Here is a 27,835-nt window from a genome sequence, read left to right as displayed (position 1 = left end):
CTGTTTGTTCCATCTGTTTTCTTGTTTCATTTTATTTTTTCTGACCTTTTTTTAGATTAAGTATATTATATTATTATGATTCCATTTTATTTCCTTTATTGACTTCTTAGCTATAACACTGTTTCACCTTTTAAGTGGTTGCTTTAGGGTTTGTAGTATACACCATTTACCTTCAAATGGTAACCTACCATTTTGAATAGCGTATGAGCCTTACAACAATATTCTACCATTTTCTCTCTCCTGGCCTTTGTGGTATTCATATCATACTTCTACATATGTTATAAATATTTATTTACCTTTCAATTATTGTTTTAAAAAGGCAATTACCCATTTTTCAATTTTTTTATTGTGGTAAAATTTACATAACATAAAATTTTTTATTTTAAGTATTTTTAATCATACAATTCAGTGGCATTAAGTAATTTACAGTATTGTATAAGCATCAACACTATTTTCAGAAATTTTAATCATCCCAAACAGAAACTCTGACCCATTAAACAATAACCACCTATTTCCCCCAAACCTTGGCAACCAGCATCCTATTTTCTGTCTCTATGAATTTGCCTCCTTTAGATACCTTATCTAAGTGGATTCATAAAGTATTTGTTCTTAGATACCTTATATAAGTGGATTCATAAAGTATTTGTTCTTTTGTGCCTCGTGTATTTCATTTAGCATGTCTTCAATGTTCATTTAGGTTGTAGTATGTATCAGAATTGCCTTTCTTTTGAAGGCTAATATTCCATTGTATGTATGTATCATATTTTGTTTATCCATTTACTCATCAGTGGACATTTTCATTGCTTTCACCTTTCTGCTCTTGTGAATAAGGCTGCTATAAACATATAGTATAATATATCTGTTCAAGTCCCTGCTTTAAATTCTTTTTATACCTAGGAATGGAATTTCTGGCTCATATAGTATTTCAATTTTTTTTAATGTGTATTTATTTAGAGAGAGAGACAGTGCATGCACGCACAAGCAGAACAGGGATAGAGAGAGACAGAGAGAAAGAATTCCAAGTAGTCTCCATGCTCTCAGCACAAAGCCTGATACTGGGCTCAATTTCACAACTGTGAGATCATGACCTGAGCTGAAATCAAGAGTCAGACACTTAACCGACTGAGCCACCCAGACACCTCTGGTAATTCTATTTTTAATTTTTTGAGGAACTGCCATATTTTTTTCTGTAGTGGCTGCAACATTTTACATTCCCATCAGCAGTGTACAAGGGTTCCAATTTCTCCACATTTTCACCAACACTTATTTTTTTTCCCTTTCTGATAATAGCCATCTTAATGGGTGTGAAGTATCTCATTGTGGCTTTGATTTGCATTTCCTGAATGATTAGTGATGTTAAGCATCTTTTCATGTGCTTGTTGGCCACGTATATATACTCTTTGGAGAAGTATCTATTCAAGTCCTTTGCCCATTTTGGAACTGGGTTTGTTCTTGTTGAGTTCTAGGAAGTCTTTGTATATGCTGGATACTAACCACTTATCAGATATATAATTTGCAAATATTTTCCTGTGGTGATAGTTGTGATAGTTAATTTTATGTGTCCACTGGACTAGGCCACAGGGTACACAGACATTTAGCCAAATATTATTCTGAGTAAGTCCATGAAGATGTCTCTGGATGACATTAACACTCAAATCAGACTGAATTAAGCAGAATGTCTTCTCTAATGTGATTGGATCTCATCCAGTCAATTAAAAACCTGAATAGAACAAAAAGGGAGCTTGACCTCCCTGCCTTCCTTGAGCTGGGGCATCAGTCTTTTCCTGCCTTCAGACTTGAACTGAAACATCAGCATTTTTGAGCCTTGAGTCTGCTGGCTTTTTGACTGGAACTACACCATAGACTATCTTAGCTCTCCAGCTTGGCAACTGAAAATCGTGAGATTTCTTAGCCTCCATAATCATGCGAATCAATTTTTTATAATCTCTTTATATATATCTATACATATTTATTTATCTATCTGTGTACATATATATTCGTGTTCGTTTCTCTGGAGAATGCTACTACTACTAATACAGAGTCTGGTATAGAGAAAGCAGTTCTGAAGGAATAGAATCTTAAGGATAAGTTTTCTGAATTGGGTTTAGGGTTTCTGGAATTGGCTTTCTAATCTGATTAGATTTAAAGATGTGAATGACTCCATTTCCAGTATTAAAGAGAGCACTGATAGTCCTTAACTTGGTCTGTCAATTAAGATATGTAAAATATTACTATTGGATACTCCTAGTTAATAGCTTTTAAAAAGCAAGAATCTGGGTGACTGTGTATATGATACTTTCAGACATTTTTGGCAAACTAACAAATATAATGAGATTGGTTGCTTGCTCCTAATGTCACTGGATAAAGTGGGGGAAAGAAAAGGATGAGCTCAGGGATACAAATTTCTAGCTCAAGCACGACATGAATGACCTGAAAGCTTCTTTGTGTGTCCTTGAAGGAGACCCTTATCTCCTATAGCTGCATGGCTGAGATTGCTTAAAATTAAACCAAGAATCTCATTCTCTGACTGGATGAATTACAATGCAAGTTGAATTCCCAGCCTTGCAGGATGTCTACTGTTAAAGTGAAGACGTTGATTAGGAAGGAACAGGACTGTGAAAATTGGAATGGGGATGTGTGGGAAGGCCCTGATAAACCTTGGGACATTAAGCCTCTAAGTTCTGATGAGTGTGCTTCACCAGGGGAACCACTTCTCCACCCTCCATAGGAGCAGCCTCTTCATATCCATGGGAGTGGCCTCTTTGCCCATAGTAGTAGTGGCCTCTCCACTCCTGTCTGAAGGGATTAACCCTTAATTGTCTGAAGACACTGTAATGACCTCTTTGAGGCAGGTGCCATGCAAGATAACACTGAGTTTTTTCCAGGAACCACACTCACCACATCTTTTTGTTTCTAGACTTATAACTATACTCAAATGCAGCAGGACACTAAAGGTGAGGTTCAAAGTGTGATCCATGAGGACATGCACTACACTCCAAAGAATGACTTGAGTTTTCTCATGTTTACAGATGGAAATCCAGGGAATATGTGTAGGAATGGGTATTAAGAGTATGGGATATGGGGGCGCCTGGGTGGCGCAGTCAGTTAAGCATCCGACTTCAGCCAGGTCACGATCTCGCGGTCCGTGAGTTCGAGCCCCGCATCGGGCTCTGGGCTGATGGCTCAGAGCCTGGAGCCTGTTTCCGATTCTGTGTCTCCCTCTCTCTCTGCCCCTCCCCCGTTCATGCTCTGTCTCTCTCTGTCCCAAAAATAAATAAACGTTGAAAAAAAAATTAAAAAAAAAAAAGAGTTTGGGATATGGGATATAAGAGTATGGGAGGAACATAAAGTTGGGTCAGGCTGAATTTATTGATATGGGCTCATTAAGCAGAGAAATTGTATTTAATATTACAGCTTGGGGAATTAGAAAAGGTTCTAACTGGTTGATTGGTTGGTTGGTTGGTCAGTTGGCTGAAATGTGGACCAGAAGATTGCCCACAGTGAGAAAGAAATACCAGACTTGCCCTGGTTTAATGTAGAGGAAAGAATTCAAAGGCTTAGGGAGACTGGAATGTTACAGCAGATTTGTCACTTAGAACCTACTGAGCCACTCCAGAGAAGTTCAAAAGATATACCTTTTACTGTGACTGTGAGAAATGAATTTATGAGAGAGGCCTGGGAATCCTTGGGAAGCTCTGTGATTGCCTTTCTAGTCCAGACCTTACAGTGGGAAACACAGTCACTGAATTGGGAAACCTAAGTACAATGGGAGTAATTAAATCCTGAGGTGACAGGGGCCAAGTTGTGGTACTCAACCACCAAAGGCGGTTGTGGTTACTGTAATAGACAGCAGAGTCAAAGCATCAATCAAAATGGCCTTATAAAGAACTATAACATTGGCTAGTTGATTACGATGTTCCTAGAAGTGAAATAGACAAGAAGCTTACTAAATTCTCATTTGAACTGTGTAAGTAGAATATTTCTAGGTCAAGTGAACAAAAGTCTAAACTGAATCATAAAAAGAGTCATGGCCCCTCAATCAGTTCCCAGACTTGAGCTACTTTACAGACCCAGAACCCTTTGAATAAAGACAAGGCTGGGTCCTTTGAGGAATGACTATGGTACACTGCCAAAAATTTATGGTGAACCCATCGTGTGATTATTTCACCAGATCTGAAATGCATAGATGGAATAGACATAATCAGCAGCTGGCATTATCCCCACATTGATTCCCTGATCTGTGGAATAAAGGCTATTATGGTGGGAAATGCCAAGTGGAAGCCACTAGAACTTCCTTTACTTAAGAAAATAGTAAACCCAAACCAATACTGCATCTCTAAAGGAATTGTAGAGATAAGTTCCCCCCATCAAGGAAAGATGCAAGAGTGGAGATTCCCATCACTTCTTCATTCAACTTGCCTATTTAGCCTGTGCAGAAGACAGAGGGATCTTGGAGACTAAAAGTGGATTATTGTAAAATTAATTAAGCAGATAGTGACTCTAATTGCAGCTGTGTGCCAGATGTGGTTTCATTGCTTGAGCAAATTAACACATCCTCTGGTAGCTGGTATGCAGCTACTGATATGACAAATTCATACCTGTCAATAAAGACAACCAGAAACAGTTTGCTTTCAGGTGGCAAGGCCAGCAATACACATTCACTGGCCTACCTCAGGGACATATCAAGTCTCCAGTCTGGTAGATTCCATCAATGAAGCCATCTGGCATAGAGGTTTTTTTTGTTGGGAAGTTTTTTATTACCAATTTGTTTCCCTTTATAGTTGTGTCTTTTCAGATTTTATATTTTCAGATTTTATATTTCTTTGCAATTCAGTCTTTATATGTTTTGTGTTTCTAGGAATTGTTCCATTTTATCTAGGTTATCCAATTGGGTGGCATACAATTGTTCATAGTACCCTCTCATAATCCTGTTTATTTCTGTAGAATCAGTAGTAATGTTCCCATGTTGGTTTCTGATTTTAGTAATTTAAGTCTTCTCTGTTTTTCTTAGTCAATCTAGCTAAAGATTTATCATTGTTGTTGATTTCTTTTTTTTTTTTGAAAGAAGCAACTTTTGTTTTATTGATTTTCTCTTTTATTTAAAAAAATTAAAAAAAAATTTTTTTAATGTTTATTTATTTTTGAGACAGAGAGAGACAGAGCATGAATGGGGGAGGGGCAGAGAGAGAGGGAGACACAGAATCGGAAGCAGGCTCCAGGCTCTGAGCCATCAGCCCAGAGCCCGACGCGGGGCTCAAACTCACAAACCATGAGATAGTGACCTGAGCTGAAGTTGGACGCTCAACCGACTGAGCCACCCAGGCGCCCCTAAAAATTTTTTAATTATTATGTTTATTTATTTTGAGAGAGAGAGAGAGAGACAGAGTGTGAGTGGGGGAGGGGCAGAGAGAAAGGAAGACACAGAATCCGATGCAAGGCTCCAGGCTCTGAGCTGTCAGCACAGAGCCCTAAGTGGGGCTCGAACCCATGAGTGTGAGATCATGACCTGAGTTGAAGTTGGACGCTCAACCAAGCGAGCCACCCAGGCACCCCTCTACTCTTTTATTTATGTCTGCTCTACTGTTTATAAATTTCTTCCATCTGCTAGCTTCAGATTTAGTTTATTCTTCTTCTAGTTCCTTATCATGTAAAATTAGGTAATTGACTTGAGATCTTTTTTTCATATAAACTTCCTAGAGTTTTTTCCTCTAAATGTCCCTTTTAGCACTGCTTTTGCCACATGCTATAAGTTTTGGTATGTTGTGTTTTCATTTTCATCCATACGTATTTTCTATTGTCCCTTGCGATTTCATCTTTGGCCCATTTATTGCTTAAGAATATGTCAATTTCCATGTACGTGAATTTTCTAGTTTTTCTTCTGTGATTGGTTTCTAACTTTATCTCATTGTGTTTGTTTTTTATTTATTTTTGGGACAGAGAGAGACAGAGCATGAACGGGGGAGGGGCAGAGAGAGAGGGAGACACAGAATCGGAAACAGGCTCCAGGCTCCGAGCCATCAGCCCAGAGCCTGACGCGGGGCTCGAACTCACGGACCACGAGATCGTGACCTGGTTGAAGTCGGACGCTTAACCGACTGCACCACCCAGGCGCCCCTATCTCATTGTGTTTGTAAAAAATAATGCTTCATGTGATATATTTTTTAATATATTGATATTTGTTTTGTGGCCTAACATATGGTCTCTCCTGAAGAATGTTCCACATGCACTTGAAAAAACTGTATTCTATTGAAGTGTTCTGTATACATCTGTTATATCTAGATGGTTTACTGTGTTGTTTTAGTTCTATATTTCCTAACTTATCTTCTGTCTAGTTGTTCTGTTACTGAAAGTCACTTATTGAAGTCTCCCCCTATTATAGAACTATTTCTGTCTTCAATTCTGTCAATTTTCACTTCTTAAATTTTGAGACTATGTTATCAGGTGCATAAATGTTTATAACTGTTTCTTCTTGCCGTATTGGACCTTTTATTATTACCTCTTGTAATCTTTTCTGATTTAAAGTCTATTTGTGGGGTGTCTGGGTGATTCAGTTGGTCAGTTAAGTGATTGACTCTTGATTTCAGCTCAAGTCATGACCTCACAGTTGTGAGATCAATCCCCACGTGGGGCTCCATGCTGGGCATGAAGCCTGCTTGAGATTCTCTCTCCCTCTCCCTTTGCCCCTCCCCAACTTGCAAGCTTTCATTCTCTCTTTCTCTAAAATAATAATAAACAAATAAAAATTTTAAAAATAAAATGAGTCTCTTATAGGGTGCCTGGCTGGCTCAGTTGGTAGAGCATGTGACTCTCGATCTTGGGTTTGTATGTTTGAGCCCCTTGGTGGGTACAGAGAGTACTTAAAAATAAAATAAAATCTTTTATTTTTTTTCAGTTCAGGATGGTTCATTAGACATCATTTAGATAATAACCAGAATAGCTCCTTTGAGAAGTAGTGAAATATTTGAGTCCTGAAAACTTCAGTCTAGTCATAAACAAGATTGTTAAGGTATAGAGGAGTCTCTAGTTAACCAGCACGCTGTTCCCATTTCTTCAGCTTGACTGCATATATAAGAGCTCATTACATTAATTCACTTTTCAACAGGAAAGATTGAAGTGATGATAGACTCAGACACTAACTAAACATAGGTCCCTGCTTCACATAGCAGCCTTCATTGACAGTGAAACCATTTTCCCCAGTGCTTGGTGGAGCTTCCTACATTAGCAGTATAATGAAATAGAGCATTCTTGCCCAGGAAACCTCTGCCCAATACAATTCCATGCATCTTGAAAAGCCAAAGATGATCTAATTTTTGACACAAAAGCTCATCAATGATTTTGCAGATGGAAACTGATTCAGGGAGATGAAATGATCTGTCAGAGGTCTCCTGATATTTCTGCTACACATGGTTTTGAATGCCTATACCTTTCTTGTTTTTCTCCCATTGAATTTCAAAGGTTCAGTTTCCCGCCTTTTAAGGATCTTAAGAAACTAAAACCAGCAGAAAGCTTCAAATCTCCTTTTAAAAACAGATTTGAGATTGTAAAAGCAGCAATGAGAGTGAAAGCTTTCCTCTATCAATGTTTCTTCATTTCTTTGTTCATTCATTTACCAGATGTGTATCTATTTTATAAACATTTCCAAACAAGCACTTCAGTATTGGATCTTCCCACTACAGAAAGTGCCTACCTCTGTGTTGGGACTTGAAGATCACCCAGTCCTGAGTGGCAATCCAGCAATTAAGGGGAAAATTCCTTATAATAATGTTTTAATAAGAAAAAGAAAACCCTGAGAAGTGTCTTGAAATATAAGAAACAAGTCTCCCTGGTTTGGAGCAACATGGCAAATATATTTCATTGCAGTTATGTCTCCAAAACCAGAGGAAGATAAATAGTGCCAGTTCTTGACAAAATTGTGAGTTCTATCTTTGTCAGTCTTGATACCCTCTTCATGTACCCTTTTAATCCTTCAGCTGTCTTCTCTTATACTTCAAGCCTCCAAAGCTTTCCTATTATTCTCCCCTACCTTCTCTGCCATTCTGATTGTCTCCTGAATATCCATTCCTCTTTTTCGTATAGCAGCCTTGTTACATGAGTGACAAAGATACATCTCCAGCTTCAGGAGGACCCTAATTGCTACAGCTAAACCTAATCAGCTTCAATAGGACCTTAAACTAGCTAACATCACTGAATATTGAGCATGAAGAACAAGTTGTGGTGGTTGAGGGCTTTTTTTTTTCATTTTTAAAAATTTACATCTAAATTAGTTAGCAAATAGTGCAACAATGATTTCAGGAGTAGATCCCTTAGTGCCCCTTCCCCATTTAGCCCATCCCCATCCCACAACCCCTCCAGTAACCCTCTGTTTGTTCTCCATATGTATGAGTCTCTTTTGTTTTGCCCCCCTCCCTGTTTTTATATTATTTTTGTTTCCCTTCCCTTATGTTCGTCTGTTTTGTCTCTTAAAGTCCTCATATGAGTGAAATCATATGATTTTTGTCTTTCTCTGACTGGCTAATTTCACTTAGCATAATACCCTCCAGTTCCATCCACGTAATTGCAAATGGAAAGATTTCATTCTTTTTGATTGCTGAGTAATACGTCTTTATCCATTCATCCATTGATAGACATTTGGCCTCTTTCCATACTTTGGCTATTGTTGATAGTGCTGCTATAAACATGGGGGTGCATGTGTCCCTTCGAAACAGCACACATGTATCCTCTGGGTAAATGCCTAGTAGTGCAATTGCTGGGTCGTAGGGTAGCTCTATTTTTAGTTTTTTGAGGAACCTCCATACTGTTTTCCAGAGTGGCTGCACCAGCTTGCATTCCCCAAAATAAAATCTTTAAAAATAAATAAAATGAGTTTCTTATAGGTAGCATATAGTTGAATCATAGTTAAAAAAAAAAATCTATTCTGCTAGGGGTGGTTCAGTCAGTTAAACGTCTGACTTTGGCTCAGGTCATGATCTCACAGTTTGTGAGTTCAAGCCCCACATCGGGCTCTGTGCTGTCGGTTCAGAGCCTGGAGCCTGCTTCGGATTCTGTGTCTCCTTCTCCCTCCACCCCTCCCAGACTCACTCTCTGTCTCTCAAAAAAATGAATAAACGTTAAAAAAAAATTTTAAATCTATTCTGCTAATCACTAGCTTTTGATAAGATGGTTTAATTCATAAAATTTAAAGTAATTACTGATAAGGAGGGCTCAATTGTTGCCATTTTGTTACTTATTTTCTCTTTGCATTATAGCTTCCCCCCCCTTTTTTTTTTTTAATTTTTTTTTTCAACGTTTATTTATTTTTTGGGACAGAGAGAGACAGAGCATGAACGGGGGAGGGGCAGAGAGAGAGGGAGACACAGAATCGGAAACAGGCTCCAGGCTCTGAGCCATCAGCCCAGAGCCCGATGCGGGGCTCGAACTCACGGACCGCGAGATCGTGACCTGGCTGAAGTCGGACGCTTAACCGACTGCGCCACCCAGGCGCCCCAGCCCCCTTATTTTTTACATTACTGTCATCTTTTGTGTGTGTGTGTGTGTGTGTGTGTGTGTGTGTGTGTGTATTTTAAAGAAATGTTTTGATACCTTTCTTATTTCCTTTTGTGTATATTCTATACTTATTTTCTTTTTGGTTACCAAGGAGATTACAAATAATTTTGTAAATTTACACAATCTTAGTTTGAATTTATACTAGCTTAACTTTAATCACATACAACTCTGCCCCTATAGTGCTCTGTCCCTACTCCTTTCAGTTACTGAGGTCACAAATTACATCTGTACATAATGTACCCCCAAACAGACTAACAATTGTTTTTTATGCATTTGTGTTTTAATGTAGGAAATGGGGGCGCCTGGCTGGCTCAGTTGGTTAAACATGCGACTTTAGTTCAGGTCATGATCTCACTGTTTGTGTCAGGCTCTGGGCTGACAGCTCAGAGCCTGGAGCCTGCTTTGAATTCTGTGTCTACCTCTCTCTCTGCCCCTCCCCAGCTCATGCTCTGTCTCTCAAAAATAAAAATAAACATTAACAAATTTAAAAAATAAATAAATAATGTAGAAAATAAGAAATGGAGTTATAAACCAAAATTACGATTCTGTTAGCTTTTATAATTGCCTATGTATTTGACTTTATCAGGATCTTTATTTCCCCTCCACAGAGTTTTGAGTACTTTCATTTCAACCTGACTCTTCTTAGCATATCTTATGGGACAGGTCTAGTGGTAATGTACTTTCTCAGCTTTTGTTTGTCTGGTAATGTCTTAATTTCTTCCTTATTTTTGAAGGACACTTTTGCCAGATATAGAATTCTTGATTTACATTTTTTTTTTTCTCTCAGCACTTTGAATACATCAACCCATTGACTTGGGGCCTCCAAGGCTTCTGATGGAAATTCTGCTAATAATCTTCATGGGGATCCTTGTATGTGATAGTTGTGTCTCTACTGCTACTTTGAACATTCTTTCTTTGGTTTTTGATAGTTGGTTATTATTTGTCACAGCATGGGTCTCTTTGAGTTTAGCATACTTGGGATTCATTGAGCTTCTAGATTTGTACTTTCATGTATTTCCTTAAGTTTGGGAAGTTTTCAGCCAGTAATTCTTTAAATAATCTGTCACTTTCTCTTGTCTCCTTTGTGGACTCCTCCAATGTATATATTGCTTTCTTTATGGTGTTCCACAGGTCCCTTAGGTTCTGTTCACTTTACCTTTCTGTTCCTCAGACTCCATCATTTAAACTATCTTATCTTCAAGTTAGCTTATTCTTCTGTGTGCTTAAATATGATTTTTAATCCTTTTAGTGGAATTTTCTTTTCTTTCTTTCTTTTGTTTTCTTTTTTTTTTTTTTTTAATTTTTTTTTCCCAACGTTTATTTATTTTTGGGACAGAGAGAGACAGAGCATGAACGGGGGAGGGGCAGAGAGAGAGGGAGACACAGAATCGGAAACAGGCTCCAGGCTCTGAGCCATCAGCCCAGAGCCCGACGCGGGGCTTGAACTCATGGACCGCGAGATCGTGACCTGGCTGAAGTCGGACGCTTAACCGACTGCGCCACCCAGGCGCCCCTCTTTTGTTTTCTTTTTTGTTTGTTTGTTTTGTTTTTGGAAGTTTCAGATATACTTCTCAGCTCCAGAATTTCATTTTGGATCTTTTTTATGTTTTTTTAAAATATCTTTATTGATACTCCTGTTGTGTTCATACATAATTTTCCTGACCTTGTCCATGTCTTCCTTTAACTCTTTAAGTATCTTTAAGACAGTTGTTTTATTTTATTTTATTTAAAATTTTTATTTTATTTTAAATTTTAATTTATTTTATTTTATTATTTTATTAAAGTTTTTGTCTAGGAAGACTGCAATTTGGTCTTCCTTGTTGATGGTTTTTACAACTTTTTTTTTCCCTTTGAACAGAACATGCTTTCCTATTTCTCTGTGTCTCTTGTGATTTTGTTGTTATTGTTGAAAATTGGACATTTGAATGTTATAATATGGTAAGTCTGAAAATGAAAATATCCTTCTCCACTACCTCCAGGGTTTGTTTTGTTTTGTTTTGTTTTGTTTTGTTTTGTTTTGTTTGTTTTAATCTCTATGTGCCAGGCATCAGCCTGCATCTTTTTTTGGGCATGCATAATGATTTTCTAAATTCCCCCAAACATATAATTGCTTTTGGATTTCCTACCCTTTAAATGTCTGGCTCCCAAAGGGGCAAAAAAGAAACTGAAAGGAAAAGAGCAGAAGCTATATCTTTAAACCCCTTGAAAGGTGCTTCACTCAGTGGAGATTCCAACAACGCTAGCCTGGCTTTGTATCTACACCTCCCTGATCTGAAACAATAATTCACAATCAGAACAAAGATCTCTTACTTACAAGAGAAGATACTTATTGCCTACTCTAGCTCTTGTAAGGTGCTCTAGGAACGTTTCCTGTAACAGGGGTGGAAGGTGGGGAATGGATACCGGCTATAGTTCTAAAGGCTGAAATTACACTTTATTGGTCAAGCCTTCCCTTAAAAGTTATAAAGCATTGAATAAACCCCAGAATCCCAAATTAGTTAAATCAGATACACTCTGCCAATACAGTTGTTTAGTTGGAGAGATGGATTCCTGTGCTTCCTCCTCAGCTATCTTCCCTGATGTCACTCCTTTTGCCTGATATTTTTTTATTGCATGTCAGATATTGTGAACTTTATCTTGCTAGATGCTGGGCATTTTTCTAATCTGATAAATATCTTCAAACTTTTAGGACACATTTATGTAGCAGTAGTTTGATCCTTTTGTTCATTGTTAGATGAGACTATAGGAGCATTTAGTCTACAGCTAATTTTGCCCCCACTATGAGGCAAAAGCCTGTCTGAATACTCCATAAGATGTCCTATGAACTAAGCTTTTTAGTCAATCTGGGAACAGAGTATACTTCTCCTCCCTGTGTGAGCCCTGGGGTTTATAATCATTTTAGGTGGACTTCTTTTAGTTGTCTTATATAAGAGGATGAATCTTGTCCATGTAACTTCATCTAGAATGGAAGCATTGGTTGAACTCTTCTTTTAAAAACTTTAAAAGTTATAATAAACATAAGTGAAAACTCACAGTTGAAAATACTCCATGAGGGGCACCTGGGTAGCTCAGTGGTTGAGCGCCTGACTTTGGCTCAGGTCATGGTCTCCTAGTTCAAGAGTTTGAGCCCCACATTGGACTTGCTGCTGTCAGCCTGTCAGTGCAGAGCCAGGTTCAGATCCTCTGTCCCCCTCTCTCTGCCCCTCCCTGCTTGCACTCTCCCAATAAATAAATAAATAAATAAATAAAAGTACTACATGAATTATCACAAAATATACAAATCCCAGAAATATATATGTATATATATATATGTATATATATATATGTATATATATATATATATATACACACACATATATATATATATATATATATATATTACCTGCACCACATAAACCTCCCCATTTTCCCAAAAGACAATTATCTTCATCTTTAACATTGTAGGTTGATTTTGCCCGATAAATGGAATCATGCAGTATATATTCTTTAATGTCTGGTTTCTTTTGCTTAATATTATGTTCAGGAGATTCTTTGTATGGAACTATAGTTCATTAATTTTTGTTACTATCATTCCATTTTATGATTTTATCCATTCTACTGTTGTTCTCTACTAGAAATGATATCACTATAAACATTTCTGTGAATATCTTTTGGTACACATATGCATGCATTTCATCTATGCATGGAATTGCTGGTTAATCAAGTATGCATTGATTTAATTGTAGTAAATAATGCAAAATAATTTTTTCTCTAATCTTTTTTATTTCATAAAACTTTTAGACTTAAAGAAAAGCCACAAAACAGTATAGATTTTCCATATATTTTCAGATCAGCTTCCCCTAATGTTAACATATTACATAGCCATAGTACACTACCAGAATCAGGAAATTAAAATTTATACAATACTATTAACTGAAGATCTCATTTGATTTTATCAGTTTTCTCATTAATGTGTTTTTCTGTCCCAGGATCCTAGCCAGGGTCTCATAGAGCACCTACTTTCTCCCTAGTCTTCTGTGGTCTGTATCATTTCCTTGGTTGTTCATTGTTTTCGAGATCTTGATATTTTCAAAGAATGTAACTTCTTTAAATGTCTCTTACTTTTGGTTTCTCTAATATTTTTCATGATGGGATTGGGATTATGCATTTTGGGGGCAAAAATACCCCATAAATGATCTTCATCCTTAGTACATCATATTACAGGGGTCTGCATTATGACTCATGTTGACCTTGATCACTTGGTTAAAATGATTTGTTTACTGTAAAGTTACTATTTTTCCCTGTGTAGTTAATAAATACCTTGGGGAAGACACTTTGAGACTACGCACATTCTGTGTCTTCTCCAACTTTTGTCCACTGAATTTTGGAATTCATTGATAGATATTGTCTGCAACAATTATTACTGTGATATTACCTAAGGGTAATTTTCTTTTCCCTCTTCCACATTTATTAATTGGAACGCTGTGCCAGCAAGAACTACCTCTTCCATTTATTTATTCACTAATATTGATAGAGACTCAGATATTTATTTTATCCTGTAGGTTATAATTTATTATTATTATTATTATTATTATTGCTTCAATTGTTCCAGATCTGGCCATTAGGAGCTCCTTTAGGTTGACTCCTGTGTTCTTTCTTTCTTTTTCTTTTTCTTTTTTTTAAAGACACATTTATGCAGCGTTATGATCAGACTTTTAATTTAACAATCAACAGCATGGGTGCAAAAAAAAAACCTATGTTAAAACCCTTTGTTGGAATGCTTTACACTTTCCACAGAACAGAAACTAAAATAACCTGTTATACAAGTAGTCAAAAATACAGTCCTCAAGTTTTTTGCCCATACACATGAGTATTGTCTAAAATGTGTCTTCTTTGTAGCAGCTAGGCCCTGCCACCCCGGTGCTTGGCTGAGTTCACAAAACTGTTGGAACCTGTAGCTTCCCTGTCACTTCTCTGACTCTTCTCTCCTGCTAAGCTTTGTTTTCTGGTAGCAATTAAAACCTAAAACCGGCTGACTTCGGCTCAGGTCATGATCTCACAGTTTGTGAGTTCGAGCCCTGCATCGGGCTCTGTGCTGACAGTCTGGAGTCTGCTTCAGATTCTGTGTCCCCCCCCCCCCCCCCCCCACTCCTCTCCTGCTCATTCTCTCTCTCTCTCTCTCTCTCTCAAAGAATAAACATTAAAAATATTTTTTTAGGGGCGCCTGGGTGGCTCAATCGGTTAAGCGGCCGACTTTGGCTCAGGTCACGATCTCTGTCCATGAGTTCTAGCCCTGCGTCGGGCTCTGTGCTGACAGCTCAGAGCCTGGAGCCTGTTTCAGATTCTGTGTCTCCCTCTTTCTGACCCTCCCCTGTTCATGCTCTGTCTCTCCCTGTCTCAAAAATAAATAAACGTTAAAAAAAATTTAAAAATAAATAAATAAAATAAAAATATTTTTTTAAACCTCTGCCACTGCCATAGCTGCTGCTGCAACCACCATAGCCACGCTGGGTTTGTGGTTTGGCAGAGTACTGGCCTCCACCACCACAGGGGCCAGAGCTTCCGCCCCCCCAAATTGCCTCCTTTCATGGGTCTAAAGTTTGAAGATTGGCCGTTGTAACTGTCAAAATCATTATAGCTTCCGCCACCTCCAAAGTTGCTTCCATCATTACCAAATCCGTGACAGCCATCCCCACTGCCACCGTATCCATTGCCACCTCGACTGCCACCAAAGCCACCTTGCCCACTGCAGTTTCCTCCACGACCAAAGTTGTCATTCCCGCCAAAACCACCCCCGTGACCACCACCGAAGTTTCCAGAACCACCTCGACCTCTTTGGCTGGACGAAGCACTGGCCATCTCTTGCTGAGATACGGCTCTTCTGACTTCACAGTTGTGGCCGTTCACAGTCTGGTATTTTCGAATGACAATCTTGTCTACAGAGTCACGGTCATCAAACGTCACACAAGCAAAGCCTCTCTTTCTGCCACCGCCTCGGTCAGTCATGATTTCAATCACTTCAGTTTTCCCCTACTGTTCAAAATAATCTCTCAGGTGATGTTGTTCAACGTCTTCTTTAATGCCACCGACCAAAATCTTTATCACGGTTAAGTGCGCACCAGGTCTCTAAGAATCTTCTCTCTCTCTCTTTGGTTCCACAACTCTCCCATCCACCTTGTGTGGCCTTGCATTCACGGTTGCATCCACCTCCTCCACAGTGGCATAGGTGACAAACCCAAAGCCTCTGGAGCACTTGGTGTTTGGATCTCTCATTACCACACAGTCAGTGAGTGTTCCCCACTGCTCAAAATGGTTCTTCAGACTCTTATCAGTTGTTTTGAAGCTCTAAACTCCGATAAAAAAGCTTCTGCAGCCATTCAGGCTCTTCAGTAGATTCTGACTTAGACGTGACAGCTGTGGGAGGGGAGACTTTAATGATGCTTACTCAGCAGTGTCCACAGGCAGAAAGGAATAATCTGATGAACATATCTCGACTCCTGTGTTCTTTCAACAAGTGGCTATCTATCTATCTATCTATCTCTCTGGAACCACAAGATGTTCCAGGATCATCTTATACATTCCCTGTCCAGCCCTGAAATCAATGATTTTTCCAAAAACTCTTGTTCCTTTTATTGGAGACTGATGTTTAGAAACCAAGATTTGGGGCTAGGTTTGTTCATTATTACTGGAGTGTCGTTTCTTCTAGGCCCTCTTACCAAAGAGAGCTAGAAAGTATATGTATATGTATATGTATATGTATATGTACATGTACATGTATATGTATATATATATGTATTAGCCTATGTAGATATATACATCTATATTTATCTTTGTGTATATTTAAAACATGATTTAATACTGATAGTTCAGGTTCCAATCCTATACCATAGGGTTCATTTTTAGTCTTTTCCTATTCCTTATTTGTAACTTCTTTCATAAGAGTGAGAAACCCTGTTCTTATTATCTACAATACATTTATTTATTCATTCATTTCTAATGTACCCATAGAGTAGTTTCAGAGTTGCTAACTCATTTCCATGCAAGAAATACATTTACTGACTAGTATAGCATTGTATTTAACCTTAAATTATTATTTTTTTCCCCAAGGGTACTAGCTAGTTTTTTTTCTTCCCAATGTGTTTATATTACTCATTTGTATACAATTAACTTCAGTTGTTAGTGTTTGTATCCATTTCTTGTCACCCTATATACTGGTTGGTTTCAACAGTTTATTTATTATGTGAATGGTTTGTAAAACATTACTATGGTGGTAAAAGTCAGATTATATAAAAAGATATACTGAGAGAGAGATTGCTGGGAAGATAGCAGAGTAGGAGGACCCTGTTCACCTTGTCCCATGTATACAACTACATAACACTCACATCAGAACCCAGAAAACAACCTGAAGACTGGCAGATCAAACTCCACAGCTAAATGTAGAGAAGAGGCCACACTGAAGAGGGTAGGAAGGGTGGAGACACAGTGAGGAGCTAAAGGGATTCACTGGACTCTCCCCTGGAGGGAGGGACCTGTGGGCATGGAGTAGGGAAAGAAACCTGCTATTACACCAGAGAGACTGATTCTCCATAACGTTTGGCTTTGAAAACCAGAGGGGCCAAATTTCATGAATTCTTCCAACCACCAGAACTTAAAGCCTAGAATTTTATTTGTATCTCATCTCATCTCATCTCATCTCATCTCATCATCTTATCCGTGCTTCAGGGACAGAAGCCAAAGCCTAGAATTTAAAAAATCAGTGGGCTCACTCTGGGAGAGCCAGGAAAGCCAGAGGAAACTGAGTCCTTACACTTAATGCCATAGAGCAACAAATAACCCATGGAGAAACAGCACAGAAGCAGAAGTTTGAAAGATGCCTGGGGTGTATGGGAAAGAGATTTGTTTACTAATCTCAGAGCATGTACTGGAGGGGCAGCTTCATTGGGAGACTTCTCCAGGAACAAAGGAGCTGGCAGGCACATTCCCCTCTCTTTATCCCAGTATAAACACATGGCCACTGCAAGAACCAGCACTACCCCAACATTCACTTCCTAACTTGCTTACACCATGCCCCACCCCCCACCAGGCTTTGGGGATCTGCCCCCTCCAGCCGGGCTTGTCTCAGTACTGGTGCTGTGGGTCCCCTCCCCCAGAAGACCAGCACAAACCTTGCCAAAACTGCATCTCCTGAAACTGTGAGCTTTGTGGAATCATGATCCTGGCAGCAGCTGTGGTAAGTCCCCTCTCTGGGACCACAGGCCATAATTTCTCTGACATCAGCCGTAGAACATTTTTTTTAGATACAGCTCCTGAAGGAAAGGAAATAAAAGCAAAGATAAGCTATTGGGATTACATCAAAATAAAGAGCTTGTGTACAGCAAAGGAAACAACTAGCAAAACTAAAAGACAGTGTACTGAATGGGAGAAGATATTTGCATTGCAAATGACCTATCCAGTAAAAGGTTAGTATCCAAAATATATAAAGAACTGATACAACTCAACACCCCAAACCCAAATAATCCAATTAACAAATGGGCAGCAGACATGAACAGACATTTCTCTAAACGAGACATCCAGGGGCGCCTGGGTGGCTCAGTCGGTTAAGCGTCCGACTTCGGCTCAGGTCACAATCTCGCGGTCCAGTGAGTTCGAGCCCCTCGTCGGGCTCTGGGCTGATGGCTCAGAGCCTGGAGCCTGCTTCCCATTCTGTGTCTCCCTCTCTCTCTGCCCCTCCCCCATTCATGCTCTCTTTCTGTCTCAAAAATAAATTAAAAAAAAAAAAGTTAAAAAAAAAAGACATCCAGATGGCCAACAGACACATGAAAAGATGCTCAACATCACCCTTCACCACAGATATGCAAATCAAAACTGCAGTGAGATACCACCTCATACCGGTGATAATGGCTAAAATAAAAAACACAAGAAACAACAAGTGTTGGTGAGAATATGAAGCAAAGGAATGCTCCTGCACTGCTGGTGGCAATGCAAACTGGTGCAGCCATTGTGGAAAAGAATATGGAGGTTCCTCAAAAAATTAAAAATAGAACTACCCTATGATCTAATAATTGCACTACTAGGTATTTACCTAAAGAAAATGAAAACACCAATTCAAAAAATATATACACCCCTATGTTTATAGCAGCATTATTTATAATGCCAAATTATGGAAGCATCCCACATGTCCATTGATAGATGAACGGATAAAGAAGATGTGGCATATGTATACGATGGAATATATTTTTAAATTTTTTAACGTTTATTTATTATTGAGAGACAGAGAGAGACAGAGCATGAGCATGGGAGGGGCAGAGAGAGGGGGGAGACACAGAATCCAAAGCACAGAGCCCAATGTGGGGCTCAAACTCACAAACCATGAGATCATGACCTGAGCCGAGGTGAGACGTTTAACCGACTGAGCCACTCAGGCACCCCTACAATGGAATATTATTATTCAGCCATTAAAACAATGGAATCTTGCCATTTACAACAACATGGGTGGAGCTTAAGAGTATAGTGCTAAGCAAAATAAATCAGTCAGAGAAAGACAAATACCGTATGGTTTCACTCATAAGTGGAATTTAAGAAACAAACGAGAAAGGAGCTATCAAAAAAGAAAAAAAAGAGAGAGAAACCAAGAAACAGACTCTTAGCTACGGAAAACAAACTGATGGTTACCAAAGGGGAAGTGGGGGGGGGGGTGGGTAAAATAAGCTATGAGGATTAAGGAGTGTACTTGTGATGACTACTGGGTGATGAATGGAATTGTTCAATGACTATATTGTATACCTGAAACTATAATACTGTGTGTTAACTATACTGGAATTTAAAACAAAATTTTTTTTTTCTTTTTCTCATTTTTTTTTTAACGTTTATTTATTTTTGAGACAGAGAGAGACAGAGCATGAACGGGGGAGGGTCAGAGAGAGGGAGACACAGAACCTGAAACAGGCTCCAGGCTCCGAGCTGTCAGCACAGAGCCCGACGCGGGGCTAGAACTCACGGACCATGAGATCATGACCTGAGCCAAAGTCGGCCGCTTAACCGACTGAGCCACCCAGGCGCCCCTAAAACAAAATATTTTTTAAAATTTCCTAAAAACCGGGGCGCCTGGGTGGCGCAGTCGGTTAAGCGTCCGACTTCAGCCAGGTCACGATCTCGCGGTCCGGGAGTTCGAGCCCCGCGTCAGGCTCTGGGCTGATGGCTCAGAGCCTGGAGCCTGTTTCCAATTCTGTGTGTCCCTCTCTCTCTGCCCCTCCCCCGTTCATGCTCTGTCTCTCTCTGTCCCAAAAATAAATAAACGTTGAAAAAAAAAATTTAAAAAATAAAATGAAATAAAATTTCCTAAAAACCACTATGTGAAAAGTAAGAAGATAGAGGTGAAATTAATAAATTTTATTCCAAATACTATCATTTCCACATTTAATCAATATAAAAATTATTAATAAGATATACATTGTTTTCGTTATTGGGTCTTTGAAACCCAGCCTGTATTTTGCTCTTACAGTACATCACAAATTGCATGGTAAATTTTCATTAGAAATATTTGATCTATATTTAGATTTATAAAATTTATATTTGAAGCAGTAGATTCACATATCAAGTTCTTTCAAAGGTAAAATTTTTCCAATAAATGAATTGTTAGTTTTTAAATTTGGATTAGTTTATTTTAATTTAAAATGTATTTCCTGTCACACTTGCCTGTTACAGTTGCTCAGAGCCACATGTAGCTGGTGGCTACCATAGTGGATACTGTTGCATCCACAGGACTCCTGAAACAGAATGCTACGGGCAGCAGTGACAGTCACAACAAAGTTTATTGCAATGAGAGTCAAGGCCAACCGATCGGGACTGACACTCTTGACCAGAGTGCAGTCTCGAACAGCTGGGGTACAGAGTTTTTATAGGTGACCACATCATCTTATCATCACCTGGGAACAGAACAAAGAAATAGTTCCCAGATGGGGGTAGAAATGGTTCAGACATGCCCTTGCCCCAATCCAATCAAACACTAATCCAGTTGATTTTCCTTGAACTTTTGTTCCCTTGATTGATAGGACAAGGCTGTTATCTCTTAATCTACAGTGTTAAAACAAAGCTGCTATTTCTTAAGGCCACAGGTTAGCCCTACGCTACAATTTAACCCTTACAGATACCACAGCTCTAGAAAAACTCTTGCATATATGCACCAGGAAGAATTTTCAGAAATGTTTCCATCATCATTTGTAAAATCAAAATACTGGTAACAAACAAATACAGAATGAACAAACGAATAAATAAATTATAGCATATTTACACAACAAAATATTAAATAGCTGTCAGTGGAAGTAAGTTCACTATAGATACACACTTCACCATGGGTAAACTAGAAAACACAATGTTGAGGGAAAAAAGTAAGTCACACGAGTATATACAGAATGATTCAGGAACAGGCAAAACGACACCATCTATTGTCTAAGGATATGCGCGTGTGTGTCTGCTGCAGGGGAGGCAAAACTTCACTTCTATCCATGTTAAGTTTTCAGCCAGTGCTCTTTAAAAGACAGATTAACAAAAGATAAACAGCTCATTAGCACGTGTAGTGTGTACAGAAGAAATGTATGTATGTATGTATGTATGTATGTATGTATGTATACAGCATACAGAAGAAATTGAAACAGAGTAACTCAAAGCAGTTTATAGTAGCATCTTCAACAAAGAATAGTAAATCTGTGGCTAGATGACAGGACAAAGGAGAGCAATGGTGGTGAACGGTGGGAAGGTTATTATGCACCAGATTATTTTGATGCTAATAAATCTGTCTTCAGTAGAAAGAGTTTTATCCTGCCTTTAGGCAGAAACGAAGTAGGGTAGAGGGAGATTTTCCTGCATTTGTTGCTTCTTCATTGCCTTTGGCTCAATAGTTTTTACATCAAAGAGGCATATTTTGGGGTAACGTGTTCTGGTTTCTCCCTGCTAAAACAAATTTCTGTCAAACAGGTGGTATAAAACAACAGACCTTTATTCTCTCACAGTTCTAGAGATCAGATGACCCAGACACTGAGTCTGGTCACTGTGACTGAAACCAAGATGTCAGCGAGGTTGCGTTCTCTATGGACTCTTCCTCGGGGAGAATCCATCCCTTGCTTCTTCCAGCTTCTGGTGGCTGCCAGCATTCTTTGGCTGTGGCCACATCACTCCAATCTTCAAGGCCAGCAACTTCAAATTTCTCTCTGCCTCATTTTCACATTGAACCTTCTCTGTAGGTTCAGTGATCTTGACCTCTACCTCCCTCTTACAAGGACACTTGTGATAGTAATAGGGCTCATTGAGATAATTCAAAAACAATCTCTTCACCTCAAGATGATTAATTTAATCACATCTTCAAAGAATTCTCTAAACTTGCACCAATGGGTTAACAAGGCTTAGGGCAGAAAGCCACCACAGGGTGAAAGCGTCCAGGGCTAGACAGTAAGTAAAACAAAGCATAGGGTGCTGCAGGGAGAAAGCGCCCAAGGTTAGCTAGTGAGATGAGTAATTTATCTTTAAAGCTGTATGCTCCATCAATATTAAACTTTAAAGATAACAGCTAATTAGTTGTATCACCTACAGGAAAACACTTTCCATCTGGCTCCAGTATACCATTGTGCTTTGATCTCAACTTCAAATGCCAATTGCCCCCAAACCCTTTGCTGCTTACACACACAGGTTAATGGTCACTATCTGATTGTTTCCTTCTGCACATTCACCACGTATGTAAAATCTTGAAAGCTCAATAAAAACAGAGACAAAACTCCTGTTCAGGGTTCTTGTCTCCTCCCAGACATTAGCTTCTCTCATTTTTATTTCTGCATCTGCTGTCTTGTTGGACAAGAGAGAACTCCAGATTGAAAGTCTGCAACACCTTTTTAATTTTTTTTTTTAATTTTTTTTTTCAACGTTTATTTATTTTTGGGACAGAGAGAGACAGAGCATGAACAGGGGAGGGGCAGAGAGAGAGGGAGACACAGAATCGGAAACAGGCTCCAGGCTCTGAGCCATCAGCCCAGAGCCTGACGCGGGGCTGGAACTCACGGACCGCGAGATCGTGACCTGGCTGAAGTCGGACGCTTAACCGACTACGCCACCCAGGCGCCCCTGCAACACCTTTTTCAATACGAAGTAACATTTACACATTCCAGGGACTATGACCTGATACCTTTGGGGGAAGGTCATCATTAAATCTGTTACAGTAGTAAAAGTACAGAGAACAAAATTCAGGATAGTAGTTATCTCCTGGCATTGGGAAAGGGATATATAGCTGCTATGGGGGGCACAGGAGCCTTTAAAGACATTGTTTCTTCAGCTGGACAATGGGTACACAAATGTTCATTTTGCTTTTGCTATTATTACCTGCATCTCAGGTTCTGTTCTACCCCACACTAGATTAGATGGTCAAATTATGGTGATTTCTCTGCCCGCCCTCTCATTCTGACTCTTCTGCCTCTGTGGCACATAGTAACTACTTAATAATTTGTAGCATTTATAGTGTTTATCATGTTACCTATGGTAAAAGTTTATAGATTATCTCATTTAATCCCCATGAAAATCCAGTATGGATAGGTATTATTCTTAATTCTATTTCAAATATGACAAAAATGAGATTTTTGAGGCTTGCTTTTTTAATTGGAGGATTTTTTTAAATTAAGGTAAAATTCATGTTCTATAAAATTTACCCTTTTGATGTCTTATTCTGGGAGTTTTGGCAAAGGCATACAGATGTGTGACCATCACTAAAATCCAGATTTAAAATAGTTCCATCTTCTCAAAATATTCCTCTTTGCCCTTTTGTAGTCTACCCCTCCCCAAACCCCAGCCCCTGGCAGCTATTAGTTTTCTGTCCCTATAGTTTTCCCTTTCCTGAATGCCATATAAATCAAATCACCCTATGTAGTCATTTGACTCCATTTTAGCATAAAGTATTCATTCAGCAATTGAAGGATATTTTGGTTGTTTCCAGTTTGGAGAAATTATGAATAAAATCACTACAAACATTCATGTATTCGTTCTTGTATAAACACAACTTTTCATTTATCCTGAGTAAATACCTAGGAATGGTATCGCTAGGTCACATGGAACCATACATTTATAAGAAATTGCCAAACTGTTATCTGAGGTAGCTTTACTACTTTGCATTTCCACCAGCAATGTATGAGCGTTCCAGTTGCTCTATATCCTTGCCTGTGCTTGGTATCGTCATTGTTCATTTAGATCTTTGATTTCTTTCATCAATGTTTTTCATTTTTCATTTTCTTTTCTTTTCATTATTATTTGTTTAATGTTTTTCATTTTTCAATGTACAGATCTTGCACTCATTTTGTTAAATGTTTACCTCCATATTTCATGTTTTTAAGTGTATTGGAAATGATTGGAATTTGATTACATTTCAATTTCTAATTTATTGCTACTTTATAGTAATACAAGTTTTGATTTTTGTATACTGGTCTCCTATCCTGTGAACATGTTAATGGTAGGTTTTTGGTAGAGTTTTTACATAGACAATGTTTTTGTCTGTAAATAGAAATCATTTTACTTCTCCCTTTCCAAATTTTATTCTTTTATTTCCTTTTCTTACCTTATTGTGATGGGTAGGACCTTCATACAATATTGAATAAAAGTGATTAGAGCAGAATCCTTAGAGCACTTTAGACTTCCACCGTTAAGTATGATGCTAGCTGTAAATTTTTCATAAATTCTCTTTATCATTGTGTGTATATATCCTAATTTGTTTATCCATTCATTAATCAATGGACACCAGGGTTGTTTCCACCTCACTGCTCTTATGAGTAATGTTGCTATGAACATAGGAGTCCAAACATATGCTCAAGTCCCTGCTTTTAATCCTTTTTTATCTTTTTAAAAAATATTTAATTAATTTATTTAAATTTAAGTTAGTTAACATACAGCGTAGTATTGGTTTCAGGAGTAGAATCCAGTGATTCATCACTTACATACAATACCCAGTGCTCATCCCAACAAGTGTCCTCCTCAATGCCCCCCACCCACCTCCCCTCCAGCAACCCTCAGTTTGTCTCTGTATTTAGGAGTCTCTTATGGCTTGCCTCCTTCTCTGTCTTTATCTTATTTTTCCTTCCCTTTCCCTATGTTCGTCTGTTTTGTTTCTTAAATTCCACATATGAGTGAAATCATATGGTATTTGTCTTTCTCTGACTGACTTATTTTGCTTAGTATAATACACTCTAGTTCCATCCACACTGTTGCAAATGGCAAGATTTCATTCCTTTTGATTGCTGAGTCCCATTGTATATATATACCACTTCTTCTTTACCCATTCAGCAGTCAATAGATATTTGGGCTCTTTCCATAATTTGGCTATTGTTGATCGTGTTGCTACAAATATTGGGATGCATGTGTCCTCTTGAATTAGCATTTTTGTATACTTTGGATAAATAACTAGTAGTGCAATACAACCCAGCAATTGCTTTAAATTCTTTATATACCCAAGAGTGGTGTTGCTCGGTCATATGGTAATTTTATTTTTAATTTTTTGAGGAACCACCATGGTGTTTTCCATAGTAGCTACACCATATTATATTCCCACCCACAGTGCACATGGGTTCCAATTTTCTATATCCTCACCAACATTTGTTATTTTCTATTTGGGTTGTGAAGTAATATCTCATTGTAATTTTGATTTGCATTTCCTTAATGATTATGATGTTGAGCTTCTTTTCACATGCTTGTCAGCCATTTGTTTATCTTTTTTGAATGTCTATTTAAATCCTTTGCCCATTTTCATATTGGGTTATTATTTTTTTAATATTGAGTTGTAGAATTTCCTTAAGTAATATGAATATTAACTCTTTATCAGAGATGTGATTTGCAAATATTTTCTTTGACTTTTCAATCTGTTGTGTCCTTTGCTCCATAAAAGTTTTACATTTAATTTAGTCTAATATGTCTATTTTTACTTTTGTTGCCTATGGTTTTGGTGTCAAATCCAAGAACATTGCCAAATCCAATATCGTTAAATTTTCCCTCTATGTTTTCTTCTGTTTTACAACTTTAGGTCTTATGCTTAGGTTTTTTATACACTTTGAGTTAGTTTTTGTATATTCTTTAAGGTAATGATCCAACTTCATTCTTTTGCATGGATCTCCAGTTTTCCCAGCACCATTTGTTGAAAGACTGCTTTTTTTTTTTCCCACCATTGAATGGTCTTGGCATCTATCAAAAATCACCCAACCATAGGGGCACCTGGGTGGCTCAGTCTCTTGAGCATCCGACTTTGGCTCAGGTCATGATCTCACAGGTTGTGAGTTTGAGCCCCGCATTGGGCTCTGTGCTGATGGCTCAGAGCCTGGAGCCTGCTTCCAGTTCTGTGTCTCCCTCTCTCTCTGCCCTTTCCCCACTTGTACTCTCTCTCTCTCAAAAATAAGCATTCAAAAAATTTTTTTAAAAATTAAAAAAAATCATTGACCATATATGCAAAAGTTTATTTCGGGGCTCTCTATTCTATTCCCTTGGTCTATATATATGTCTTTATACCAGTACACTGTTCTAATTACCATTGCTTTTGTACTAGGATTTAAAGATAAGAAGTGTGTGGGGCACCTGGGTGGCATTGGACTTTGGCTTAGGTCATGATCTCATGGTTCATGAGTTTGAGCTCTGCATTGGGCTCCTCACTGGCAATGCAGAGCCTGCTTGGGATTCTCTCTCTCTCTCTCTCTCTCTCTCTGCACCCCCCTCAGAATAAATAAATAAACTTTTTAAAAAATGAGAAGTGCGTGCTGCCCAATTTATTCTTCTTTCTCAAGACCATTTTGGGTATTCAGGGTACCTTGAGACTCCATATGAATTTTGGAATGGATTTTTCTATTTCTGCAAAAAATATCAAGGGAATTTTGATACAGTTTGCATTAAATCTGTAGATTAGTTTTAGTGGTATTGATGTCTTCACAATATTAAGTCTTCCAATACGTGAACATGGAATGTCTTTCTATTTATTTGTGTTTTCTTTCATTTCTTTTGGTAACATTTTGTAGTGAAAATTACAAATGTACAAGTTTTCCACCTCCTTGATTTATTCCTAGGGTTTTATTCTTTTGATACTATTATAAATGGATTTCTTAATTTCCTTTTCAAATTGTTCATTGTTGGTGTATAATGACACAATTGATTTTTGTGTGTTATTTCATATCCACAACTTTGGCTGAATACATTTGCTAGTTCTAACAGTTTTTTCATGTGTGGAATCTTTAGGATTTTCTACATATAAGATCATATCACCTGAAAATAGAGACAATTTTATTTCCTCCTTTCCAGTTTGGATATCTTTTATTATTTCTTTTTCTTGCCTAATTGCTTTGGCTAAAACTTACAGTAATATGCTGACTAGAAGTGGTGAAAGTGGGCATTCTTGCCTTGTTCCTGACTTTAAAGGAAAACATTTCAGTCTTTCACTATTGACAATATTATCTCTGGAATTTCATATATGGTCTTTATCATGTTCAGGAAATTTCTTCTTATTCCTAGTTTTTTGTATGTTTTTATCATGAAAAGGTGTTGAATTTTGTCAAATGCTTTTTCTGAATCAATTGAAATGAACATGTGGGGTTTTTCCTAGTGTTCTGTTAATTTGGTATATTTCATTGATTGGCTTTCATATATTGAAAAATTCTTGCATTCCAGGAATAAATCCCACTTAGTCATAATGTGTAATCCTTTTAATGTGCTGTTGAATTCTGTTTGAGAGTATTCTGTTGAAGATTTTTGCATCAATATTCATCACGGATGTTGGTCTATAGTTCCCTGTCTTTTTCCTTTCTTTCTTGTGGTGTCTTTATCTGACCTTGGTATCAGGGTAATGCTGGCCTCAAAAAATGAGTTAGGAGGTGCTACTGCCTCTTTAGTTTTTCTGGAATAATTGATAAAGATTTGGTATTCTTTCTTCTTTGACCACTATGGTATGTGCTAGCTTATAGTGTTATTTTTCATCACTTGGCTTATCAAACTTTGTCTCCCCTCTCCTGTGTTCCTGACTTAAATTTTTGCTGCAATTGCGCTTTTCTTTCTTTCTTTCTTTCTTTCTTTCTTTCTTTCTTTCTTTCTTTCTTCCTTTGAGCTGACAGCTCAGAGCCTGGAGCCTGCTTCAGATTCTGTGTGTCTCTCCCTGTCTCTGCCCCTCCCCCACTCATGCTCTGTCTCTCAAAAATGAATAAACGTTAAAAAATAAAATATTTTAGCATCCCTTTTATTCCTGAGGTGAAATTCATAGATATAATATCTATACTCATACTTTAAATAATTAATATAAATAAATGTGAGGGCAAATAAA

At 38.1% G+C, this 27,835-nt stretch overlaps 1 protein-coding gene and 1 pseudogene across 2 annotated transcripts in view; one reads left to right on the top strand and one right to left on the bottom strand.

Moving 5' to 3' along the window:
• The window catches only part of FAM186A (family with sequence similarity 186 member A), a 79,858-nt gene that overhangs the window by 10,500 nt on the left and 41,523 nt on the right, over positions 1–27,835 (top strand). The gene's annotated exons all lie outside the window — the stretch shown is intronic.
• On the bottom strand, positions 3,812–17,796 carry LOC125169787 (heterogeneous nuclear ribonucleoprotein A1-like; annotated as a pseudogene).

The sequence above is a fragment of the Prionailurus viverrinus genome, chromosome B4 (assembly GCF_022837055.1).
Source record: "Prionailurus viverrinus isolate Anna chromosome B4, UM_Priviv_1.0, whole genome shotgun sequence".
NCBI classification, from domain to species: domain Eukaryota; kingdom Metazoa; phylum Chordata; class Mammalia; order Carnivora; family Felidae; genus Prionailurus; species Prionailurus viverrinus.
The sequence above is the reverse complement of the archived record's forward strand: the minus strand, read 5'-3'. Positions and strand labels throughout refer to the sequence as shown.